The sequence below is a fragment of the Elaeis guineensis genome, chromosome 9 (assembly GCF_000442705.2).
Source record: "Elaeis guineensis isolate ETL-2024a chromosome 9, EG11, whole genome shotgun sequence".
NCBI lineage: Eukaryota > Viridiplantae > Streptophyta > Magnoliopsida > Arecales > Arecaceae > Elaeis > Elaeis guineensis.
The window spans coordinates 7821202-7849048 of record NC_026001.2 but is presented as its reverse complement, the minus strand read 5'-3'; the positions used below and the strand labels follow the sequence as shown (position 1 = coordinate 7849048).

The window sequence follows — 27847 nt, the reverse complement described above, 5'->3', positions numbered from 1 at the left end:
CTCAGCGAGTTTGATATCCAATATCGTCTACGTCCATTGATGAAGGCATAAGTTTTGGCCGACATCATCGTCGAGTGTACTATACCTGATAATAATCTTAAGGATGAATTCAATAATAAAATAAAGTAAGTTACAACTCTTAAGTCTGACTTAAACATCGGTGTGCGGTGCTACATATTGATGGAGCATCTAATACACAAAGTAGTGGAGTCAGTCTCATCCTCACTAATTTCAAAGGGATTGTAATAGAATATAATCTTTCGATTTAATTTCAAAACTTTAAATAATCAAGTCGAGTATGAAGCACTCTTAGCCGGTTTAAAGATTGCTAAGGAGCTTGACAATGACAACCTAAAGATCTTCATCGACTCACAGTTGATTATTGGACAAGTTAAGAGCGAGTTTGAAGTCTAAGACTCCGTTATAATAAAGTATCTTCAGAAAGTGAAAGATCTTACATTGACTTTGAAATATTTTGAGATCTCTTACATCTCAAGAACAGAAAATGCTTGAGCCGATGTATTTTTTTGACTTGTGACTACTTTATTCAACTCACTGGGTAGGATATTTAGCGAATGCTTTAAATAACCGAGTATTGATAAAGTTGAAGAAGTGCTACAACTCAATGATGAGCCAAGCTAGATGAACCCGATCATTCAGTACTTGACTGATGGAACTCTATCAATAAACCCTTCAGAAGTCAAACAACTCAGATGGATGACCTCCGCAATATATTTTGATGAATGGCCAACTTTATAAAAGATCATTTTCTCTTCTCTTACTGAAGTGTTTGAGATCAGCAGATGCCGACTATGCACTCAGAAAAGTTCATGAAAAAATTTATGAAAATCACTTGGGGGGCAAATCTCTGACTTATAAAGTCTTACAACAAAGATATTATTGATCCACCATGAAGAAAGATGCAGCTAAACTTGTTTGTAGATGTGAACTATGTCAGAAGTATGCAAATATATAGCATCAACCGATCAGTCAATTGATATCAATTATTGCACCATGGCTCTTCACACAACGGGGAATTGACTTACTTTGTTCTTTCCCTCCGGCATCTGGTCAGAGAAAATTTATAGTGGTTGCCATTGATTACTTCATCAAATAGATGAAAGCTGAACCTCTGGTACAGATCACTGAAAGTAAGATAGAAGACTTCATTCAGAAATTGATCATATATAGATTTGATTTATCATACACCATCATCACTGACAATGATCAACAGTTCAACAATTAGAACTTCAAAGAGTTCTGTACGAAATTTCATATGATGCACAAGCTCACATCAGTCAACCATCCACAATCTAATGGTGAGATGGAACTAATCGAACAATCTTGCATGATCTCAAGATCAGGCTGAATGAAGCTAAAGATCTCTGGGTAGAAGAGCTGTATCCGATCCTATGAGCATATCGAACAACTCCTCACATATCAATGGAAGAATCGTCATTTAATCTGGCCTATGGAATAGAAGCGATAATCCTACTTGAGATTAGATTACCATCAGTAAGTGTGGAACAATACAATAAGTCGAGCAGTTCAGAATATCAAAGAGCCGATCTAGACCTACTTTCAGAAGTCCGACAACAAGCTCAAGTTCGGATGGCAGCATACCGGCAAAGAGTAGTCCGATATTATAATGCAAAAGTTAAACCGAAAATCTTTCGTCCAGGAGACCTAGTCCTAAAAAAGGCAAAAATTTCAAAATTTCTGGATCAGAGAAAATTATCTTCAAATTGGGAAGGACCCTATAGAATAACCAAAATACTTCGATCGGGCACATATCGGCTAGAAACTTTTGATGGAACAACTATACCTCAGACCTGAAATATTGATAATTTGAAGATATTTTATCAATAAAGTTGTGTTGGGTTCTGGTGACATAGCGGAATATGAATTTTTAAAATTTTTAACATATATTCAACAATTGAAAATAAAGTTTAACAATTAAACTAGTCCATTGAAACACAAAAGTCCTAGGAACCCCTTGATGATTACAATCAAACGATCAAAAACATATATATCAGGAAGAGACCAGAAGTCATATACCAACGAGAAGACCACGATCTGATAATTTTCAGACCTCTACGAGACTCCAAAGTAGAAGCCCTCCAATGGTGATTTACACAGAACTGATCAGGGCCCTTCCTAACTCGACATGGTGCCGCAGCCTTCTTCGCAAGTGCACTGCCGATTGTTCTTTACAAGAACTGGTTGCACCACAGCTTGTATACCTTCATGACCTCCACTAATACCTCTTTAGGAACCTTTTTTCAAAAGATCTCACCATATATAATCAGATTTTATGTTCAACATATGAACAATCGATTTTTGGACAAGCATCTCATGCTTTCCATTTTCACTCTTCCCTTCCTTTCCATTTTTCTCTCTCTTTTTTCTTATCTTTTTTTTAGATTTTTTATATTATTATTTTTTCATTTCTATACCTAACTACAGCCCAATTTCATATGTTAAGCCTGGTTGTAGCGTCCCCTATTTGTAGAAAATAAGGGGCGACACCATGGGACGCGAACTCTTGGCGTCCCTTCATTCTTACATGCCTTCATTTAATTTTTAGCATGGAATACAAGTAGATGGAGTGGAAACTAAAGAAGTTAACCAGTAGAAGAACTCTTCCTCTGCTTAGGAAAAATATAACGCCATCATATGGCGCATGGGATAAGAGAGAGGGCGTGAAAAATCAAGAGTCCATGATATTATGGACTCTTCCATATCAACGCAAATATGAAAGGCTATCCAACTTATTTGGCATCCAAATTTCTTTCAAAAGAAGGACTCTTCCTCCTCTTCCACACCCCATATCCCAAGTGCCATCATATGTCACGAGGAATTAAGGAAACACCTAGAAATAATAGAAGGAATCAAGAGTTCAGTATGAAATGGACTCTTCCATTTCAACGCACAAAAAGTGGGCGTCCTATATTTATTTTAATATGGAGTTCCTTCCTAGAGAAGGACTCCTCCTCTTCCACGCCCACAAGTCCCAAGGCACCATCTGATGGTGCAAAAAATTAAAGGACGTGTGAAAGATGTAAGAGAATTAAGATAAGTAAAGGAGAAGGACTCCTCTCCTTAACTACCAAAATAAATAGGATGCGACAAATAAATTGGCATGTGGTTTTTGGCATGCAGATGGTGGATTCACATGAAACTTTTTCATAAAATCTAAAGAAACCAACTAATAAATAGATGGTTCAAACTCAATCATATTAGGTCAAGGCAACAAGCAAAGGGTTAGCACAAACACATTTGCACTGAATCCAATTGGGAACTTGAGTTAATTCATGTGCTAGCAATTCAATTAACCCATTGGATTTAAAATAAATCTAAATAGATTGGATCAAAACCAAATCTCTATTGTGTGTGACCTATTGGGCTCCAAATCTAATCAACAGTGGATCCAAACTCTCGACGTAACCCTAATCCGATTGGATTAGGTTAGCTCAAGAGTTTCAATCAATTAGGACTCTTCCTAATTGATTTTTGAATTAAATTCTTTTAATTCTGATGAGTTCACAAGTCAAGATTGACGTCTAGTAATGTATCATGACTATCCGAAAGATTTAAAATTTCATAAAAATATCAAAATTATTCTTCCGTGATGAGTTATCATGCAATTCAATCCTTCAATCACACAACATCCATGGGTATGAAAATATATCAAACCCAAATACCTATCCATATGTATCTCGATCTGATGATGATGATTCGATTGATGAATCAGTAGAAACTATTTCTACTGTTTATCCCTGCTCTGGTCAGAGACTCTCAGAGTCATCATCCTATGAGATCACATAGGATGTTCTCTCCTCCCACAAGGAGTGACCGATTCTTTATTGACTACTCACAATCTTCATGCATACTTCACCATACCCAGAATATTTCACACACAACTCAAAATGGTATGCTAGAGAATAAACTAAAGTAAGAGTCCATATACATAAGGTACCATGATGATCTCAGATCAAAAGATCATATGCACCACTCCCACTGAAGATCCATCTGTTGACATGCTGTAAGGCTCCATTAGATGTTCTTTTGATGGGTCAATTCAGTGAACTCATTTTCTAATGAGTACCTACATATTTGTATTAGTGTCACCACATAAGTGGTTATGAGATCAACTATCCTCTCCATTGAGCATACATAGGATGTACCAATCTTATCGGAATCATCAATCTCTGACTCGATGATCCAATAACTGAGAATATTTTAGATTGGGACTATCAAGATTTTAGGTCTCACTGGCGTGATCTCATCATGACCCTAAAATCATTATCCTAATCTATGGGGTTTATCATAATCATAAAAATATGATGCAGCAAATGATAAAGCATAATACCTCATAATAAAAATAACTAATGTTATGCAAATGAGAAGGAAGAAAATAAAGAAAAGTTCTTTCGCATCCCTATGCGATTGACTTGTAAGACATTATTCTTTCAATCTCTCACTTGCACTAAAGCCAAACGCCCCTATACCTGATGCCCATGCAATCAGGATGGCGAACACATTGCTACTGTGTAAGGCTTAGTGAACTGATCCTATTATACTATTCTTTATATAAACTTATTTTATGATCATATCATGAATGAGGTGAAAGTGCCTAAGATGTGCGTGGGTTTCTAGTGAGACCACACCCAACTCAATGATGAACCCTTCATTAGACAACTTTCCTTAGCAATCTTTACTAACAATGTTTAACTGAAACTAATACAGTTTGCTGCTTGAAACTCTTTCAATTTACTGCTCCTCTAGTACTTCACAAGTACTATGAGAATGCTTTTCATAGTTTTCATAAGATCCTATCATGGATTTACCCGAAATCAATGATTATGCATAGAACATAATTCACATCTGGCTTGGTACATTGAATGTATGGGTAAGTAAACTCCTTTACACCCATTCATATTGAATTTTTTCAACATAAAATCTATGTACCTAAACTGGAACAAGCCTAACATCCACTTACATCTATCCCTATAGATGCTAAGAAATATCATATGCTTAACCCAAGTCTATTCCATGAAAATATTTGTGACAAGCAAGCCATTGATCGAGTGCAATATTGGGACTACCTTCTCAATAAGCTGTATGTCACCAACATACATAATCAAGAAGTTAGTGGGACTCCTACTTGTCTTCTTGTATACACACAGTTCATCTATATTTGATAAAGTCAGACATTTTGACTGTCTTATCAAAAATAAAAGTATCTACTCCTCAATGTCTATCTGAATTCATAAATGCATTTGCTCTCCCACTAGAGACAACTTCTCTAGATGATGTATGGCAATAGCAAAAATTTGAATAGACATTCCTGATAGCAACCTGTTGGGTCATACCCATAGGTGCTTCAACCATAGTCCATACTTGGTTGATGTACAGAGAGTTCATTTTGAAAGTCATGGTTTCATGCCATCTATCAGAGTCTCTACTCTTGACAATCTTCGAATAGGTTAACGAAATACCATTCTCAATGATGTATGGTGTATCGTCATTCTCAATGATAAATCTATATTTGAGTGGTACATTACACACTCGGATTGACCTTCGGTGAGGAGGTATGTATCATGGTCGTGCCTTATCAATGAACATATCTGATCGAGAATCAACTTGTGGACACTCCACAGGTTATGATAGGATAGCTCATAGGTCTTGAACTTTTCAAGTTCAATTATCCTCCCACTATCCCTTCTTAGAAAAATTTATTTTCCTAAAAAGTGGCATACTTACTAACAAAACACTTTTGTCAAGTAGTGTAGTAGAAGTAGTATCACATACTACTCTTAGGATAACCTATAAACTAATACAAAATCTAATCTAGCACAAAATATATGTACATCAACACTTTTCACATAAGTTGGGCCACCTGCCTTTTGTCCTTTTCATATCTCATATGGAGTGCTCGTCACAGATTTTGATGATATCTAACATATACAGTAATTTCTAAGATATTTTTCAGAATGAGACAATAAGATTTGTGAAGTATTTTAGAGAACACATCATATCATATATGAAGTGTCAATTTCTGGGTTGAGATATTATTAGTCTTTGAATATCCATATGTTCAAGACTTAATATTTTACTTATCTTGAGATATATCACTGTCACATATTTATTTCTTATTCTCATCGATATAAAGAATAACATTATCGAGTGATAGAAATAAGAGACCATAGTCCTAAAATTTATCGGAAGGAGAGTAACTTTTACTCTCAACATTAATTTCAAAAACTATGCTACAATAGTAAAAGATTTGAAATAATGTCTCCGATAAGTTCAGGCATATAACAACGATCTACTAATTTCTAAATCTTTCTAAAAGGTTATATAGGTTCCTACAGCCTCAGCATGAATGGACTATTCATTAGCGCCAAAAGACAAGTAGTAGCCATACTTCAGCTTTATAGTTTCAGCAACACTTTGCATAAGAGGAACCTATATATAGTATCATATACCTAATATTATAAAGCTAAAAATATTCAATGATAATTAATTTGTATCTCATACAAATTATTAGTAGATGCAACTTTTGCATCCTGCTCTTACTTTACATTTGCAAGGCAACTCTTACAATTTAATTCTAATGTTCATCATTGTTGTAATAATTAGATACCCTTAGTGAAGACATTCTTCACTTTTATTTCCTCAACCATTCCATGAAGTTCGATCAATTTAAAAATATATTATGCAGTGATAGTAAAGATGCATATGTGTATATAAGAATATTTAAGGACTACTCATGATGACATGCACAATTTAGACGAGATTTTTATCTAATTGTGTCTTCCACTATTTTGATAAATTTTATAGCCCTCAAGTATGAAATCGAAGAAAACTATCATGAAGTTCTTTAGTGGGGTTGAAATACCAATTCTTCATAAAAAATCTTGTAGATAGCACAACAAGCTTCTATGAGTTCAAAAGTAGGTAACTCTTTACCAATTGCATCTCATGCAATTTTCAACATAACTTTTATCTCTAAAATATTTATAGTCTTGTGGATAGCACAACAAACTATAGTATTTCAGTCAAATCATATCTTTCAATCTTATATGATCATATCTGAATAATACTATCCTTGTGGATAGCACAACAAGGCAGCACTATCAGAATATGCCATAAGCATCACTAAGTCAATATCATGCCAATCACTATAGCAAGCTTTGTGGATAGCATAACAAACTCACTATAGTTTTTGACATACTCTATTGACCTAGTGTGAGCTAAATATAATTAGCTTCACTATGCACCAAGACAGTATCAAAACAGTCTCCACATCAAGCCTTGTGGATAGCACAACAAGTCTACTATAATTCTTGAGATAATACTGGCTTAGCATGAAGGAAAGTATGGGTAGTGTTCTTAACATTTCGCTATTATGATTTAATATATTTTATATGAGAAACTTAAGTCTCATGCACATCCTAAACATATACATGCATCATATGCTATGTAAATTTTAATTTCTAACTATCAGTATGTAACAGCATATAAAGAAAGACAAATGGTTATGGATATTTGAAAAAATCATCCGAGCCACAGGATAATATATGGGTCTAATCCTAGGTGTATTATAGATTGAACCATCTGATAGTCAATCTTAATGCACCTCTACTCTCCAATTGCCTGATAGTCTATTCATCATTTTCATGAAGTCTACCATGAATGCTTAATCTTTATTTGAAAATAGTATGAAATAATTTCTATCTATTCTTAAATATTTTTTTTTAATAATTTTACATCAATATGTAAAAATTTCAATCAATAGTTAGGAATATAGAAAAGAAAGATTTAGCTGATAATATAATACATCAAGGACACCTAGCCCCTATTGCAATTCTTGTAGATGCATTAATATAATCAATTAGCATGAAAGTATTCATGTATACATCATCACATGGATGTACCATAGTTTATAACCATCAACATATATTTTATAATAATTATAAAATATCATAACAAACTACTCATGTTATTTCAATTGCGATATCATTCAAACACATGTCAATGGAGATGTTCAAAATTATGGACATAGGGACCATCTAGGGTTTTTGATTCGGGTTTAACACTTGACCCAAATTTTAACTGTAAGTCAATTATTTATCATTCATTTGAATTAAGTTGACCAATTCTTAGATTAACCATAATCTGATTAGGTCAACATAGATTCGGTCAACCATGACTCAAACCCTAATCCAATTAGGTAAATGATAATTTTGATTAACCTAAATTTAAACATGATTTCTAATCAAATTAAAATCATAAATTTAATTTAATCTATAATCATTAACTCTAATCATATTAGAACAATGAACTATAGTTAAACAAATTCATCAGCAAAAAATCTAATCCATGTCTGATGTATCCTTTCTATGATCAATTTTTTTGGCTCCATACATACCTCGGGCAACAACCAAAATGGTTAACTCATAATGGTGAGTACCTGATAATATGGTGGTCAGTCCTTGAATCTTAGGTGAATGCATCATATGCAAAAATCCTAAGTTTTGATAATGTATATCCATATGTGTCATTCTAAGACCCCCGCGCATCACATACACTGGATTTCAATTCCATCAAAAAATAGATTGTGAAATCTAATCTAAATTTGTCACACAAGTCTAAAAACTATGAAATTTCATATCCAAGATTCGATCATGGATTGATAATACTTTATCATAGATAAAAATATATCAAGAACATCAATTAAACATCAATTAGAAGACATAGTTTGAACTGGATCTAATCCATATCATAAAAATAACATAAAATTTGATTGAATCAATCAAGGATGGATCTGATACCATTGTTGGATTTTGATGATACAGCAAAATATAAATTTTAAAATTTTTAACATGCATTCAACAATTGAAAACAAAGTTTAACAATTAAACTAGTCCATCGGAACACAAAAGCCCTAGGAACCCCTTGATGATTATAATCAAACGATCAAAAATATATATATATCAGGAAGAGACCAAAAGTCATATACTAATGAGAAGATCATGATCTGATAATTTTGAGACCTCCACAAGACTCCAAAGCAGAAGCTCTCCAACAGTGATCCACACAAGACTGATCAGGGCCCTTCCCAACTTGACATGGTGCTGCACTCTTCTTCGCAAGTGCGCTGCCGATTGTCTTTTGCAAGAACTGGTTGCACCACAACTTGTATGCCTTCATGACCTCTACTAGGATCTCTTTAAAAAAAATTTTCCAAAAGATCTCACTACACACAAATCAGATTTTATGTTCAACACAAGAACAATCTGATTTTTGGACAAGCATCTCATGCTTTCCATTTTCACTCTTTCCTTCCTTTCTATTTTTCTCTCTTTTTTTAATCTTTTTTTTATAATTTTTTTCATCATTTTTTTCTCATTTCTATACCTAACTACAGCCCAATTTGGCATGTTAAGCCTGATTGTAGCACCCCCTATTTATAGGAAATAAGGGGCGACACCATGGGATGCCAACTCTTGACATCCCTTCATTCTTATACGCCTTCATTTAATTTTTAACATGGAATACAAGTAGATGGCATGGAAACTAAAGAAGTTAACCTCCAGAAGGACTCTTCCTCTGCTTAGGAAAAATATAACGCCATCATATGATGCGTGGGATAAGAGGGAGGGCGTGAAAAATCAAGAGTTCATGATATTATGGACTCTTCCATATCAATGCAAATATGAAAGGCTATCCAATGCATTTGGCATTCAAATTCCTTCCAAGAGAAGAACTTTTCCTCCTCTTCCATGCCCCATACCCCAAGCATCATCATATGTCATGAGGAATTAAGAAAATGTGTAGAAATAATGGAAGGAATCAAGAGTTCAGTATGAAATGGACTCTTTCATTTCAATGCACAAAAAGTGGGCATCCCATATTTATTTTGGCATGAAGTTCCTTCCTAGAAAAGGACTCCTCCTTTTCCACGTCCACAAGTCCCAAGATGCCATCTAATGGCACACAAAATTAATGGACGTGTAAAAAATGTAAGAGAATTAAGATAAGTAAAGGAGAAGGACTCCTCTCCTTAACTATCAAAATAAATATGACACCACAAATAAATTGGCGTGTGGTTTTTGGCATAGAGGTGGTGGATTCACATGAAATTCTTTCATAAAATTCAGATAAACCAACTAATAAATAGATAGTTCAAACTCAATCACATTAGGTCAAGGCAACAAGCAAAGGGTTAGCACAAATACATTTGCACTGAACTCAATTGAAAACTTAGATTAATTCATGTGCTAGCAATTTAATTAACCCATTGGATTTATAATAAACCCAAATAGATTGGACCAAGATCAAATTTCTGTTGTGTGTGATCCATTGGGTTTCAAATCCAGCCAGCAGTGGATCCAAACTCTTGACGTAACTCTAATTTGATTGGATTAGGTCAGCTTAAGAGTTTCAATCAACTAGGACTCTTCCTAATTGATCCTCGAATTAAACTCTTTTAATTCTAACGAGTCCATAAGTCAAGATTGACATCTAGCAACATGTCATAACTATCCGAAAGATTTAAAATTTGATGAAAATATCAAAATTATCCTTCTATGGTGAGTTACCATGTAATTCAATCCTTCGATCACACAACATCCTAAAAAAGTCATGGATATGAAAATATGTCAAATCTAAATATCTATCCATATGTATCTCGATCTGATGATGATGACTCGATTGATGAACTAGTAGAAACTATTTCTACTGTTCATCCCTGCTCTAGTCAGAGACTCTCAGAGTCATCATCCTATGCGATCATATACGATGTTCTCTCCTCCTACAAAGAGTGATCGATTCTTTATTGACCACTCACAACCTTCATGCATACTTCATCATATCCAGAATATCTCACACATAACTCAAAGTGGTATGCTAGAGAATAAACCAAAGTAAGGATCCATGTACATAAGGTACCATAGTGATCTCAGGTCAAAGGATCACATGCACCACTCCCACTGAAGAGCCATCTGTTGACATGCTGTAAGACTCCATCAAATATTCTTTCGATGGATCAGTTTAATGAACTCATTCTCTAATAAGTACCTACATCTTTATATTAGTGACACTACATAAGTGATTGTGAGATCAACCATCCTCTCCATCGAGCATACATAGGATGTACCAGTCTTATCGAAATCATCGATCTCCGACTCGATGATCCAATGATAAAAAATATTTTAGATTGGGACTATCAAGATTTTAGGTCTCACTGACATGATCTCATCATGGTCCTAAAATTATTGTCCTAATCTATGAAGTTTATCATAATCATAAAAATATGATGCAGCAAATGATAAAATATAATATCTCATAATAAAAATAACTAATGTCATGCAAATGAAAAGGAAGAAAATAAAAAAAATTTCTTCGCATCCTTATGCGATTAACTTGTCGGGTACTATTCTTTCATATGTACAATATTCAGAATGAAATATTGAATTTCAGAATCATGAATGCTTTAGGCAACTACAAAATGATAGTAGACCGATAAATGAACGGTCAATTCTTATCGACTGTATCTCAATTTTTTACTATAAAAATCGACACACCTACTATATTTTAATTTTTACAATAAAAACCGACTCTAGTCGAATAACTACTTATGCCGACTTAGTTTTAACTAAACAAAATATTATACCGATTCGATCTCAGTTGAATCAAAAATAACCGACTTGACTATAGTCAGTCAAAGGATATTCGGCTTACTACCGTTTATCAAATATCTAGACATACCAACTTGACTACGATCAATCAAAAGATATTCGACTTATCATCATCTATCCAAATACCTAAAAGGTAAAGTATGTCTATCGACATTTGACTAATGGATAAATTCTACAACTGTTATTACTGAATATTTGATTCGTCGATCGGTATTCGATTGTCCAACTATGATTCTACAATATTGAAAGTACACAAAAAGAAGAGAGAATTTATGTTTTGAAAATTTTTCTTTTCATTCATTGAAAAAAAAATTATAAAAATTGAATCAAAATCCGATTACAAAATTTAATTACAAAAAGAAAGTGAAAATGCTACACCAATCACCAATCATTTTTTCATCTCCCTGCTCCAGTGCAGCTTTCGATGGTTGGAGCAGGTCCTGATGCAATCGGTATATCATCTTCAGTCGGTGCAGTGCCCTCTTCAGTAGCTTCTTCTAAAATAGGAGGAACGATGCCGCTCAAGTCCAAATTCGGATACAATTTACCGACCCATCTCGACCGTCCTCGTATCCGATGTAGTAGATAGCACATCCGCCTTCGAAAATTTTTTCCTTGAATTCTTTCAAATTCTTGTAGTTCTCAATGGTCAGACTTAGAGCATCCCTCACTGACTCAGCTTCAGCTCTTGTAGAGGTTGACTCAGCATCGGCCAGTGCCAGCCTTTTCAGGGTGGCCTGATGCCTTTCGCGCTCCGCTTCCAACTCTTCAATACATCCATCCCTCTCTCTCCAGAGCCAATGGATGGAGTCCTTACTCCTGATCCAAGATTCGAAAGATGTGATATTTTGATGAGCTGACTCAAGCTCGGCTTTGGAGGACTGAAGGTCGACCGTCATATGGGAGACTTCTTCCTGAAGCTTCTTCTCCTGTTCAGTTGCCGCCTGAAATTTTTTCACGACAGCATTCTTTTCAGCGATGACGGCTGCCACCTTATCCATCCAAGATTGATGAAAATCGATGATCTTCTGATACTCGCTCTCCAAAGCGTGCATATCATGCACCCATTGAAAATAGAAGATAAGTCAAGTCAGATAAAAAAAAAAGAATGTCAGAAAATTATCCTAAGTATCGTCAGATAGAAGAAGAGAATATTTCGATCACCGTCCGACTCTTCCTGTTCTCTCTATCTGTCAAGAGAAGGACAGCTTCGATGAGCCACCTGGCCAAGGCCGACTCACCTTCAGATATCATGATATCGAAGAGTGTGGGAAGGCCCGCAGATAATCCATCATTGGCGAACCTGTCGGTGCCTTCCTCCGTTCTTTAGTTGGTGATCACGTGCTTGAGACTGTTGAAAATTAGTACTTGATTGTGCTCAAGACCATTTCGTTGGAGGAATGACTGGCACAGCTGCTGACTGTGAGGTTCGATCGCAACCGATCAGCCTAAACCCCCACTGATGGAGCCGCCGATAGTTCTACCACAGCTCCGTCGTCTCTCGCCATCCCAACTTCAGCAGATGGCGCTTCATCGGAAGAAGCGTTGTCGGGACTGACAACGCCAGGACTGGCTTGAGAACTATCTCTGACGGAATATTGGTTTCCCTTGTCGGTACCGATGGAGTAGTGATCCGACTCTTCTTCGGTGGTCGGGAAGATCCAACTTCAGTTACTGCCTTCTTCTTGGCAGCATGTGTGCGGATGTCAGTGGCTGATACTCGTGTTCTTGTCCGCATAGCTGCAATCAAAATAAAAAGATCAGTACAAAGCTTAGAAACAAACAAAAAAAAAGTAAAATGACCGACTATGTTGTACTAAGAAAGTTACCAAACTAAGTCCGCATCGTAGAGAGCTTATTCAGTCATCAGCTCTCATTGCGGTGGAACTTCTATATTTTTTAGTCAGATGAAGTCTTCCCGATCATTGGCATCTACCCGACTATTCTTGTTGGGGCTAGTTCTTGGATCGCCCCTACATGAAGAAAAGCTCCAAAAAAAGAAGAAGAGGCAAAGCAAAATTATTCTTCCATCTATGAATGGACGATAGAAGACGGAGATGAAAGAAAGATCTTTTCTCGGGTTGAAGAACCACCAACCCTTGACCTTGGGATGAGGATAAAGAATAAAGAAAGACCGAAAGAGAGAAGGATGAGGTTCGATCGGGATAAACCGACATAACAAGGCAAAGCTAATGATTAGTCGGATGAAATTTGGAGCCTGCTGAGCAGGACAAAGATCATAGTAATCAAGAAGATTTCAAATGAACTTCGAAATTGAGAATCGAAGATCGGTCCGAAGGTCTTTGACATAAAATGCGACTTGGCCTGGAGGAGGAGAATTTACTCGACCATCCGACCAGGGGCGGAAAGCCGATACTGCTCCAGGATATGGTACTATTCCCAGAGTCGTTAACATTGGGTCCGGATAAGGAAGAAACTTTCATTTTCAGATCTAAAAGGGAGTCATCGGTTGGATTCTTCGACCGACTATCTCAAGAAGATAAAGCCTTCTTACTAGCCATGAAAATTAAAAAAACTAGAAAAGAGGAGAAAATCCTAAGAGAAAAACTCTAGGAGAAAGAAGGAAAACTCGATTTGAAGCCAAAGATGTGCAAAAGACAATCCAGAAAGCTCCTAGTATTAGGGCAGCAAAATCTTCTGTTGCAGAGAGGCGACAAATACAAAAGTAAAGCCTGGATTAAAGTAACTTTATATATATAAGACCTCTCAACGGTCCGGATGAAATCAATTAAATCAGGATCTCCTCATATGTCAACACGTGACGACATCAAGATCGATCGTTGGTCGGATGGTTCGATGTACCTGCTTCCAGATCACACCACTTCACTGTTATCCGCATGAAGGATACAGAGCCAATGACATTTGGACATGTAGACACGACCTATTAGTCAGAATCAAATCATTCGGATTCTCCGGACGATGAATTATCTTTTCGAAATGACAGTCCAATGATGATCTCACAATTATCAAAACAATAAAATAACTGAAGATCTCTTATATTTTAAAAAATTATTAATGCTAGCAGCTGAATCGAAGCTCGAAGCAACAACTTCCTTCATCCAACGTGACAGACCACGTGACAATATGCACATTAGGCCACCTTGGACTTGGGAGTGGGGGGCAACTGTTGGGATAATTCTATCGACCCTCGATTCTGACTATAAGTCAGCTTCGTAAACACAGCATACCGACTGACAATCAGTTGATCGATCTATGGTCAGCTATTTTCAACCATCAACGGACAACCATGATAATTCAGTTAATATCCGATCGATGATCATTGGCATATCAGAGTTACCGACTGATGCTCATTCGGATCTTCATGACTATCGACATATAGTCGGCTTATCTTCCCATGATCACATGATGCCGGAATATGCGGAACCTATATATCTAACCATTATAAACGGTTATCAACTACATGTCACGATTATTAACGGGCATAAATAGCCCATTAACTCTATGATTATGGTCTGATAATTTAGTGCCATAAAAAGTGGGACTACGTGCTTAACAGTTATATCTGAATCATCTATAAAAGGGAGGTAAATGAATAGCACGGGTAAGACAATTCTGGGCTGAGACTCTACTATTCAAAATTTTCATCTGCTGTTCACCACTCTCCACTGATTTAAGCATTAGAGGATCCTCGTCGGACATAACTCCAATCAGTGCGGACTTCTTTTACCGGTGCTCTTCTCCGATGACAGATGCAACAGGGCATTGGCTATAATAAAAACTAACAGTACTTGAGATATCTTTAGATCCATGATTATTGTTGGAGTTTTAGTCTCACATCAGTCGTGAGTTAGAGATACTCTATCTTATATGAGATAGAAGCACACTCCATCATCAAGAGATGCCTTTTGGACCAAAGTTCAAAGGATAAAATTGTGAGGTCCAACAGCCGCAAGCGTAGTAGCTATGGCCCAAAGACTGACATCAGCCGTCTCAGCCAATCTCAGAAAGCTTGGGTTATATTAAAAAGACATCTAGCTGTGATTAGGAGGGTTGCCACCAAAACACCCAAGTGTACTAATCATAATTTTCAATTTTTTGTGTATTGGTGTTAGTACAGAGTTTTTCCCCAAACAGGAATAACTGTGGTCTGCCTCCTAGATTGACTTTAATTTTATCTTGAATCTGTTTAATAAGTATTTTACTCCGTCTTTATCCCTCACCTGTGCACATAATTAGCATAACCATGCATGGAGCTGGCATAATCTTGTAGAGAACATACCTCACTAGGTTAAAAAAATATGGTATTTATTTTGGGGTGCCCCGTGGACCGGGGCGTAACAAACACTTCCTGTTGACTGGGATATTTATTTGCGGTCCACAAGATATTTCATATTGTAACTTACAGTCCCTAAGGCCGCATCTTTAAAGTTAAAATGTCAAAAATACCCCCGTCGAGCATCCGATCCCGATGAGATTATTACAAGATTAAGCAAAGCAACCTTCAGAAATTTTTTTTTTAAAAAAAATCCTTTCAAAATATCGCCTTTATCTATCAGCAAGATTAGAGCATTATTTGTTTTTATGTATTAATTACCCTATACTGCCAAAAAGAAGCAAGCTTTTCCTCTGTCATTTTCAGATGGGGATAACATTAACGGGCTTAGTTTGTAGCTTTTCCTTCATGATATTTTATTAGGGATATTAACAATCCAACCCCAGCCCCCAAGCATCAGGCTTCATCATATTCTTTGCCACCACGATGTGTGTATATTCTTAATATTCCACGGCATATAGTTAATATAATGTTATGTACACACTTAATATTGGATGGTATGCACTTAATACAGAACGGTGCAAACTTAATATACTAAACTACACATTTAATATAATGCAGTACATAATTAATATAAATATAATATATAGTTAATATACAATGATATACAGTTAATATGGTACAATACACAATTAAACTCCAACAATAACCCTACATCGTTCCCTTCATCAATTTAAAATCACTATTGGGGGCTATCGGTTCTTGTCCTCCATCACCACTAGATATATATATACACATAATATACCATAGTAAACAATTAGTATATTATAGTATATAATTAATATAATATAGTATACGATTAATATAATACTGTACACAGTTAATGTCCTCTTGTACACAATTACTGTATATATGCACACAGTTAATATACCATAGTAGACAATTAATATAATGTAATATACAGTTAATATCCTCTAGTGTACTGTTGTTAGATACATTTATGCACTTAATATGCCACTGTACATGTTATATCATAAATTCTGTGAGTATTCACCTCAATTAATGACTATGCTATGTTAGATATTTTACTAAACATAAATTATTTTGCATGTATAAAAGCAAGGCCAGGTCTTGTCAAGCATACATTATCTTGGCATGTAAAAGCATGATGAGAAGCCGCAAACCGTCTAGTTATCCTTTCTTGCAAACAGTTGTTAACAAAATTGATAAACCGAAAGACAATAAAATTTGTTTAAGGTGCATAATGGTTTGTTCTGTATTATATCAGGTTCATTTATTTTATTTAATCCAAATCTAGAAATTTGATTCATCCTGATTAAGTTCATGACCAATTAGATCTAGATTACTGCAAAATCAAATCTGAATTGGTTTGATACGATTTCACCCAATTTTACTTGAAATTGACTCGATCAACCAACTAGGACATGCTGAAGTTTTATCAATGTGGATTGAAACGACCCACCAATAACCTCTTGTCCCAGCACATGCGTTGAATTTCTTTTAAATATTTTAAAAAATATACAATCAAAAAAATATTTTTTTAAAAAAAGCCTCCCATCCAATCAAAAAAAAAAAAACTAATATCTCCAACAATGGCAGTGGATCGGGGTCAGACACTGACCTTATGTCATGTGCAAGAAGGGAGAGAGAGAGAGAGAGAGAGAGAGAGAGCCGAGATGGGGAATGCCAGCAAAGCTGAAAGGGCAGTAGAAGATAGAGGAGGATGGCTGTGGAATAGATGTAAGAGCTAGATAGTTGTTATGGATGAGGAGATCTTGATTAGAGATAAAAGATTAATTATTTTGTAACAAGGTGGAGAAAAATTTATAGCGATCGAACCAGAGAGGGGCGAGGTGGAAGAGACATACGGACGGAGGTGGCGAGATGGGAGAGGATGCAGGGGAATATGGAGTTTGTCAATATGGGAGTGGGAAAGTCGGAAAGGATTAGGAGAATTGGGTATAAAGAAATATGAAGGGTATTTTTGTCTTCCAAAAATTTATAGTTAAAATCAAACCAGTCTGTCGATCGGATGTTATAAATCCAGTCCACGGTCCACGGAGGTTAACGATTAAGGCATGGTTAAAAGATGGACCGGTTATTAATTTTTGAACTCGAATTCTTTGCTGTGCACCACATGGTGTAATGCATGGTATATTGTCTATCATATGATAAATGGCTGTGTATGAATATACATCTATTATATATAATCATGCACGATCGTCCACCATATGATGAATGAGATATGCTGTACCCCGCATCATACGGTGCAAAGCAGAAGATCCATGCGGTTGACTTTTTTTTAAATATAATGTTGCGCACAAATAAAAAATCAAATGGCAGCCAAAACGCAGGAACAACTGAACAAGTTCCCCTTTCAGAAGTTTCCGGAGTCCTCGGTCGGTTGCCACCTGAAATTGCTGTGTCAGCTAGAGTTGTCAGCATGCGCATCAAAGAAACGTTGACATACCCACCTCACACTCCCAAAAAAAATAGAAAAAAAACACAGAGAGCTGGAAGGAGAAGAAGAGATTACCATGAATATTTCTCCAATGTTGATTACCAGTGCTTCAGGCCGCGGGGAAATTCGCTGCCATTTCCCCTCCACAAACACCTCAAACCCTTCCACTTGGTCTTGTTGTAGCACTGTCAGCGCTGACGGGTCGCAGTGTGGCCCGATCCCCAGCACCTCCTCGGGCTTTTGGCATGGCGGATAGCTGATACATCTCATGTTCAATTCTCCGTACTTGAAGAATTCTTGAAAATACTCTCGATCCGAACCCAAACCGATCGCCAAAAGCTCCAAGATCTTTAGAGACAACTCCTTCACTTCTCTAAAATATCTGTCGTAGACCCATCTGCTACAAGGAAATTAATCAACCAAACCTTCGCGTTACATTGTATGACGTCTTTCAAATTAAAAGTTAATTAATTTCAAAATGCGTAGTATAAATTAAGAAATTAATCATGCATGCATACCCCATCGGCTCGAAATCCTTCCCAGAGACGGACTTGAAGTAGTCGACGATGCCATTCTCAGATGCAACACTGTTGTTGCCGAGGGACCGCATTTCCCTCCAAGGCAACTTTGAGGAAGTGCGGTCGAGATGCGCTACGGTGTAGCCCCAAAAGCTCCCGGGGTGCCGGTGGATTCTTAGCTTGGCGTCCAAAGGGAGCTGGAAGAATTCTTCCAGGGAACTCATTGCATCATGAGAAAGAGATGGGTCGATGCCGTGGTTGATAACCCGGAAGAAGCCGTAAGTGCTGCAGGCAGCACGGACGATCTCGGCAGCTTAGCGAGCGGATGGCTCGTCTCTTTGGAGAAATATCATGAAAAAATTGATCAATTTTTTTATTGATCAACTTACTCATATTCTCACAGATTTCAAGATAGGTAAATTATTTTTCATGAGTGACATTTACCCATGAAATAGGAGGAAAATTTTATCCATCCAGGAGATGGCTAAATGATTTTCCCATCAACCGGTAAAGTGATCTCTTAATTTTATTCTTAAAATATTCTTTTTCCGATGCTTCTATCGTTAATGCCTAATAACTCAACTAATAAAATATATCTTTATTAGAAGTTGATAATTTTATTATGTTAGGATAATTTGGCATAGACTAAAAGCTTAGTTTGGTACAAAAAAAAATTACTTAATTTGGTACAAAAAAAATTAAGCTTTATAAATAAATCATCAAATTTGACCCAAGAAGCATAAAGGGTATTATGGGAAATATGGATAAAGTTTAGCAACTTACCCGGGAAAGTAATAATGCAAAAGAACATGGGTAACAGATTTCAAAACCACTTTCTCATGTATAAAAGAACATAGGTAAGTTATTTTTTTGTCTAAATGTTACCTGGGAAATACTTACTCAGAAAAATATAGTTTCATGAGTAAATTTTTTACCTACAAAAGAACGGGCTCTGAATGTCCACCACGGGGGCCTTGAGCTCTTCTACAGCATTGGGCCTCAGAGAAGTGGGCCAACTGAACGCTTGGGGTATCTCGGTTTCTTTTCGGAGGAGAGAGAAGTCGTATAGCGTGCGAGCATGGCAGTCTTTTTCTTTGTTAAGGTCGGAAGAAAGGTTTGAGGGGGCGGCGGGGCTGGAGTCCATGACAAGATGGAATGAAACAGACGTTTGCGCTTGTAAGGGGTGGGATGAATGAGTTTTGGATGGGGTATTTGTAAGATAGCCGAACAACAAACAAAAGAGGAGATAGACCTGAAATATTGAAGTGTAGTACCCTTTAGCCATATCTTAAAAATCATTAAACTCGAGTGTCACACCTGGATCGGCCACGTGACACAGTTACTTACCCTTTGGGAGAAAATCCCATAGAATATGCGAGATATGTAATTTGAATACAACATCAACAAAATTAGATAATAGTTACAAAATTAATCATTTAACTGGTATCAGTGATACTCTACCTGTTCGGCATTTCATCCATTATCCCAAGTATTAAGCACATGATTAACAAAAATAAAGAAGTTTTAACTATTAGGTGAAATAAATAGAAGCACTGAAGGAATGGATTAATTTTTTTCAGAAAATAAAAGCAGATGCGTCAAATTTTTGGGCATAGATAGTGATAATGGAAAGTAGAGGGAGTATGCACTTGCATTAGAGTTTATCTTGTGTTTAGTTAGGGTCACGAGAAGAAGAAAAGCACGTGATCAATAAAAATAAAAAAATTTTAACTATTAGGTGAGATGAATAGAAGAATTAAAGGACCATATTAATTTTTTTTAGAATATAAAAAGAAATGCATTAAATTTTTGGGTTTAGATAGTGATAATAGAAAGTAGAGAGAGGATGCACTTATATTAGAGTTTTTTCTGTATTTGATTGGGATCATAAAAGGAAGGATGGATAGTCTCCATCTACCATTTGGTTTAAAAAATTTTAGGAAAGATGGATGAAAAAAGAGATTGTCCATCCATCTAGGCCTATCGTTTTACATCTTTTCAAATTAAGGAATGCTATGAGAGGTGAATTTTTATATTGACAAAATATTTCTTATTAATTTTTTTAATAAAATCTTAATATTTCTTCATTTTTTTATTTTATATATATATTTTTTATTTTACCTATACTATTAAATTTTGTTACTAATTATTTTAATTTTAACACATAATGTCTATAATTATAAGTAAATAATTAAAATTGTCTACTATTCTTTATTTACATTTACTATTTTTAAGTTAACTATTTGAATAAAAATAATTAACTATATACATTAATTAGTTATTTATGTAATTAATATATATATAATTATATAAAATTATTTAATATATAATTAAAAATTTATATAATTAAAAATTTTAAAGATTATAATTTATATTTTGCTTCACTTCTACAGTACAAATAAGTATTATAAATTAAAAATAATAATAATATTTTTTAGAATAGTATAGTTTAATAAAAAAGTTTATAAATATTATCCATCATTTTTTTTATTCTTTTTCTTTCTATATCAAATAGAGGAGGGAATCATTCATATCTATCTTTTCATATTTTATCAAATAAAGAAAAAAAAAATTCATATCTTCCATCCATCCTTTCTCTTATTTATCTTTCCTTTCCTATCAATCCTTCCATTAATCCATCCTTCGTACCAAATAGAGGGTAAGCACATGACCAACAAACATAAAAAAATTTTAACTATTAAGTGAAATGAATAAAAAAAGCTAAAGGAACACATTAATTTTTTTACAGAAAATAAAAAGAGATGCATTAAATTTTTAGACTTAGTGATAATGGACAGTAGAGAGAGGATGCACTTACATTGGAGCTTAAGTATCCTACGACTTTGAAAGAAGAAGTAAAGATGCAGAGTGAGCTTTACAGTCCAATAAAAATTCTTACACATACACATCAATAAAATGATAATAAATAATTATTATCAAATAATTATCAATGATGTAAATTATATGCCACAAAATATCAAAATTATAAAATATGCATAGCAAACACATATATTCTTATATAATAAATCGCATAAAAAAAAATTTAGATGAGCATATATTGGATCCGATAATATTTAGTCTTCAATTATGGACTACCATAATCACATCTAGCTTATGGCGAAGCATTGATACTACTATATTTTTGATCTGTGGCAAGTCATCAATAGTACCATATTTCTAACCTATGGTAGAGCGCCAATAATATCATATGTCCAGCCTGTATTGGGGCATCAACAAGTACCATATTTCTAGCTCATGATGGGACATCAATAATGTGGCTAATTCGGGGCACTACAACCCATCATTCATATATATATATATATATAATTTAATTATATGTATGTTAAGTAAATACATTTCAAGATCATTATATTCTTTTGCAAAATTTGATGCACGTAAGTGCCAAAGTCTATGCAAACTAAGATCAGTAACATATGATACATAAATTTATAAAGAATCATATATTACTTCTGCTATTGACAAACTCAACTTAATCCATATCTCAATTTAAAAATTAGAGTGTACAATATCCTACTCAATATTTTCTTCCGTAGATGGCTACTTTCCTACAGAATTCAAACCAAATATCAAAACCATAAAAGGGATAATCGACAACTCCATACCATCTACAAAATTACTAGGGTAAACTACTGTGTCTTATGTATCCCTTCACTCAACCCCTCGAATCAATTAAACAGAGAAAGGAAGGGAAAGTAAAGAGGCAAAGAGAGGAGACAAGAGGGAAGGCTCTCTCTCTCTCTTTCTTAGAAAAGAAAAAAAAAAACAGAGCTCTAGGGATAGCGGCAACTAAAGGAGGGCGGCCTACGGCAATGGTTGTGGTGGCAACCTATAGCGATGATCGCATCATGGCCACACTTGGTGATGGTGGCTAATCGGATGAAATAAAAAGCACAAAAATAGAGGGCTCATCGAATCCAATGACTAGTTGGCACAAATCGAGCATGTAATAACTGCTTTGAAATAGAAAGAAAAGAGAAGAAAGGATTCTTATCTCAACTTTGGTAAGATCCCATGGCCCCATCATCAAAAAAAACTCCAAGAAATCCTTCATGGAAAAATCTAGAATCATAACTATAATTGAGAGATTTTCAAAGGCATATGCCAAAGAGGAGGTGGAGGAGGCGGGGTCTCTTTTATAGCCATGGTGAGATCTACCATGCTTCTATTGTGCAGTTTGATCCAATTCCATAAAAATTTCTAATGATCTAAAATCTAAACTCTGATACCACTTCTATCATGTCTGTCATGTCCCTAATGATCATTAACCTAAGCTCTGATATCAAATAAATATTTAAATTTTATAATTTATTAAATTTTATCATTTGATAATGATGGACTTATCTAATTAGATTAATTTAGTTGAATTTCATGATTGATATGATTATTCTAATATTATTGGATATTTTGTTGATTTTACAAGTCTTATATAATTTTTAAGATATTGTTCTAGAATTTATGTGGTTGTATCACATGATTAATCTAGATAATGAATTCAAGATATGGCAAAGATGGTATCATGTTATAATGCTAGCCCGATATCCTTGGTCACATAATGCCGATTTGAAACCCCACTCAAAGCCAACCAATATCTACATAAGTACCTGGTCCCTCCAAGCCATTATTTCACTCAAACCTCTTTTCATTCACCGTTTTAGCCTAACAACTAAGGGGTAGTGACTCTTTTTCTTAAAAACATGGTCCTCTTGTTCTTTTATTTATTTCACCGAATTGTTGAAGTTCTTTATTTCTTTCGCGACATGCTCAGGGTTACCGAAACCCAATGCAATTAACCCCCACCTTACCCTTTGCCTTTTATTGTCACAATCCTATGCCAACACTAAAAGTGCCTTTGGTGACACGATGGAACTCAATAAATCCCAATATAACAATATTCTATCTCTCCAACTGTCATTGTCACTATCTTACCCAATAATTAATGTGCTCTATCCCTGAAAATAATTAATGTGATCCTATTGGCTGTATAAAAGAAAAAGAAAGATAAAAAAATCGACACCAACTCATAAGTTATAATAATTACAAAAATTTTTTTTACACCATGACCAATATAAAAAATCCGATGCACTCTCCGATTAATCTAATATAATTATTATTTTTTATATATATTTAATATTTTTATATTTATTTTTTTATTTAAAAATTTTATATAATTATTTTTATTTTTTGAAAAAATTTTGACATTATATGTCCATGTTATATTATTTTGTAATCATAATATACACAGAATGTGATAATTTTTTTAAAAAATAAAAATATTTTTATTATTTAAAATTTTTAAATAAAAAAATCGATCTGTAGGCATTAAATACGTGTTGAAAAGTGATTGGACAAAATAAAAAATGATTGGACAGAAATGCCTCTCTTATATTATGATATCTTATGCCATATTATGATATTATGAGCTATATCACGTCACAGGATGTCATAATTTTTTTCAAAAAATAACGATATTTTTATTATATAAAATTTTTAAATAAAAAAATCGATTTATAAAAATTAAATATATATTAAAAAATAATAACTATATGAATCAATCGGATAAGATATTGCACTCCATATTGAATTTTCTACGCTACCCGCGGTGCATTAAGAATTTCTCTATAACGGACCAAGGCTCGGACCCGCGTGGGCCATCTTCTCTGGTTCAGACGTGTATCCGCGTTGACAAACTAACCAAGGAATCTTTGTTTAGTGATTAAATCAAATCAATAAAATAAGAACATGCAAAAATCTGGGAAGCAGATTTCCTTGGTTCAACAGAAACCCAACTAAGCTTAATAGGCTTAGTTGGGTTTGGCTGGCTCGCTTAGTGTCGCAAGGTCCCGGGCCAACCAGAGAGCTTCAGTATTAATGTCCAGGCCAATGCAATTGGAAGCTGGTATATAAAATCCAAACAGCAGTGCCTAATAATGTGTATATGTTCCATTTCTTGTTCTAAAAAATTCTCTAAAAATTTCAATTTTATATAATTATGATTTCCTGACAGTGATTGGCATAATCAAATGATACCATAGTGGGTTTCTTGGCCTTCATATAATTCTAACTAGGGAAAACTGGGTCACGAACCCAACTCTAATAGACCGGGTCATCTAATCCTTAACTGCAACAAAATGATGCTAAAAAAAAGATCCACCCTTAGCATACAGAGCTCTCTTTGATTTGGAGAGCTATTATTATGAGAAAAAAAAAATCTTTAATCTCATAATGATTGTGAGTCAAAAAAAATTCTGACTTATATGGAATGAGATCTTCTCTCTCCTGAAATATTTTTTTAAAAAATAAATTATGAGACTCCAAATAATCAAGATTCACTGAAGCTATCAGAGCATGATAGGATCGATACAGATAATACCTCATATATGTGAGAGTGAAGATCGATCCAGCCATCCGAATCATTTGATTTTTAACCGCAACAGATTGTGTTCCACCGTATACTTCAATCCCAACCAAGACGCATTAATGTCCCTGATATTAATTTTCTTACAGATATTGACATCCCACACGTTTTGTTCCGCGGTTTTGTTGAAATAACAACCCACACGTTTGAAAGAAGACCCTTTCCTAACAAAGATTTAAGTGTATAGTCCAAATAATCAAGATTTAAGTGTATAGTCCAACCCCATTTGACTTGGGAAAGTCCATAATTGACCCAAGCTCCTAACTAAAATGTAATCCTAACTCAAGTTTGAGCATCAAGTTGAGACAAGGTGATTGAGGAACAGTTTGATTCAAGAAGTCAAGTTCATGAACTAAGAACATGTTACCAATAATGAATCCAAACCAAACGAATTGAAGAGAGCAAGTACCAACGCTTTATTTCTTGCAAAAAAAACAAAAGGGGGGGGGGGGGGGGGGGGGGAGAACAAGTACCAATGCTTTAGGTTAGCCTGAACTCTGTTCTAGGCCTAGCGAGGTCCAAAACTCGTGAGTCATAACCTGAGGAACACACTGGAATAAGGCCCAAGATAGCCATTTATGCTCTAACGTTGGCATGTGAATAAACGTCATTTCACGTCGCCCCTTCCTTCGGTAACTTTGCTATTCGAATGGCACCAAATTCCACATCCGACTGCTTGTGAGACACAACAACAATGATGGACAGAGCTTTCACACACACACACACAAAAGAAGAAGAAGAAGAAGAAGAAGGAAGGTGAAAAGAAAAGAAAGGAAAGAGAAGTGACACTATAGCACAAATCAGATTAAAACAACCCTTATATAAATAGAAAAAAAAAAGTATGGAGAACTGTATGAAAATGTTAAAAAATAAAATAAAATATCTCCAAGCAGTCAGCAATTGCAGATGATGAGACTAGGATGAGGAATATCAGAGAGTGGTCGTGCTGCGAGAACAAAAGATATAAGAGATGATGGACTTGGAGACATCGCCGATGCTGCGAAAGAGAGAGCATAAGATCTGACGCTTAACTTCACCTCTTCTTGGCACTATTCTCTTTTGTTCCTTCTCAGATAGATTCCTTAACTTGAGACCCATAGTTTTAGAACTAAAAGAGGGGAAGATCGATAGAAATGGGGAAGATCTCAGCAATTCTATGAGAAGAGAAATGCAACCTCCAGTGCTATTTATGGGGCACCATGGAGATAATTTTTAATTTTTCCACTCCACCATCCGTCGCTTTTATTGGGCTATTTGGAATGACCTCTTTGCCCATCGGGGAGTATTGGTTGGACTAAGTTCACCAACTCAACGGTGGATCAATCCAATTACAAGGCAACGTGCTCGCATTGTATCTTTTCTTTACCAAGCATATCGCTTTATAATTGGATTAATTTAATATTGAGTTGGTGGATCTGATCCATCAATAAACAGAAGAATTATAATTAAAAAAAGATAATTGAGGACTTGACGAGAGGTACACTTAGGGGCCCCACACGGTCACACGGGTTCGCAGATTCAAGGCTAGGGGGCATGTGATGGGACAAAGTCAAGAGAGAGATAGCAGAAAGGAGGACAACAGATGAGATGTCCTGGAATTGGACAGCTATCAGATCAACGTACCAACTTAATTTGTAGACTCGTAGTGATAGACTTGTGTCATCATGCTAGAAGAACTCTCGGCAATCAAGTTTCCTACGGAGAGAGTTCATAAGCAAAGTTTAACGGCTACCACAAATATTGTATATAACACTCAAAATTTAAATTTTTTGCATCAAATGTTTCTGAAAAATGATTGTATGGTCCAGAAACTATTATCATAATCAAATGAATAGTAATTGAGATAATAATAATATTTTTTTATTATTATGCTTTATTTTAACGTTATTGCTTAACAGTGATTATTTCAAACTATTTAAAAAAAAAAAAAGAGTTTTTGAGCAAATAATCCTCACTGCAAACATTTTAGTGATCAGTAGTAATTTGAAAAGTATTTGTTGATTACCATACAATAAAAACGTTATTAAAACCTTGTTTATAAACCACCATGATATATTCAAACGAAATAGTTGGACATGCATGCATTTCCTGTTGCTATCATTTGATTGGCAACCATACAATGAGGATCATTTTAGTGTGGAATTTGTGTATATTAAATCACTCTTAGATCCTACATATTGTACTTTTCATCTTCAAACGTTTATGAACTTAATGTATTGGTCTGTCTATTTCTGCTTCTTTGTTTCACTTAGAAACTTTTTGTAAGGTATGATATTGTATCAGTTTTTATTTTATCAAAAGAGAAAAATCACTCTTGGATCAGAGAGCCACCTCCTTTTCATGGCAATTTATTACTTATTGTGCAAATAGGCACCACATATCCATTGGCCCACCGGTAATATCGGACAAGATCCATCTCTGGATTTATATTTCTGCCCTTCGTAGTTG

The 27847-nt window shown here is 35.1% G+C and overlaps 1 pseudogene; it reads right to left on the bottom strand.

Moving 5' to 3' along the window:
* Positions 1-13188: 13188 nt before the first annotated feature.
* LOC114914500 (gibberellin 20 oxidase 2-like) lies at positions 13189-20248 on the bottom strand (annotated as a pseudogene).
* Between the last annotated feature and the right edge of the window lie 7599 nt (positions 20249-27847).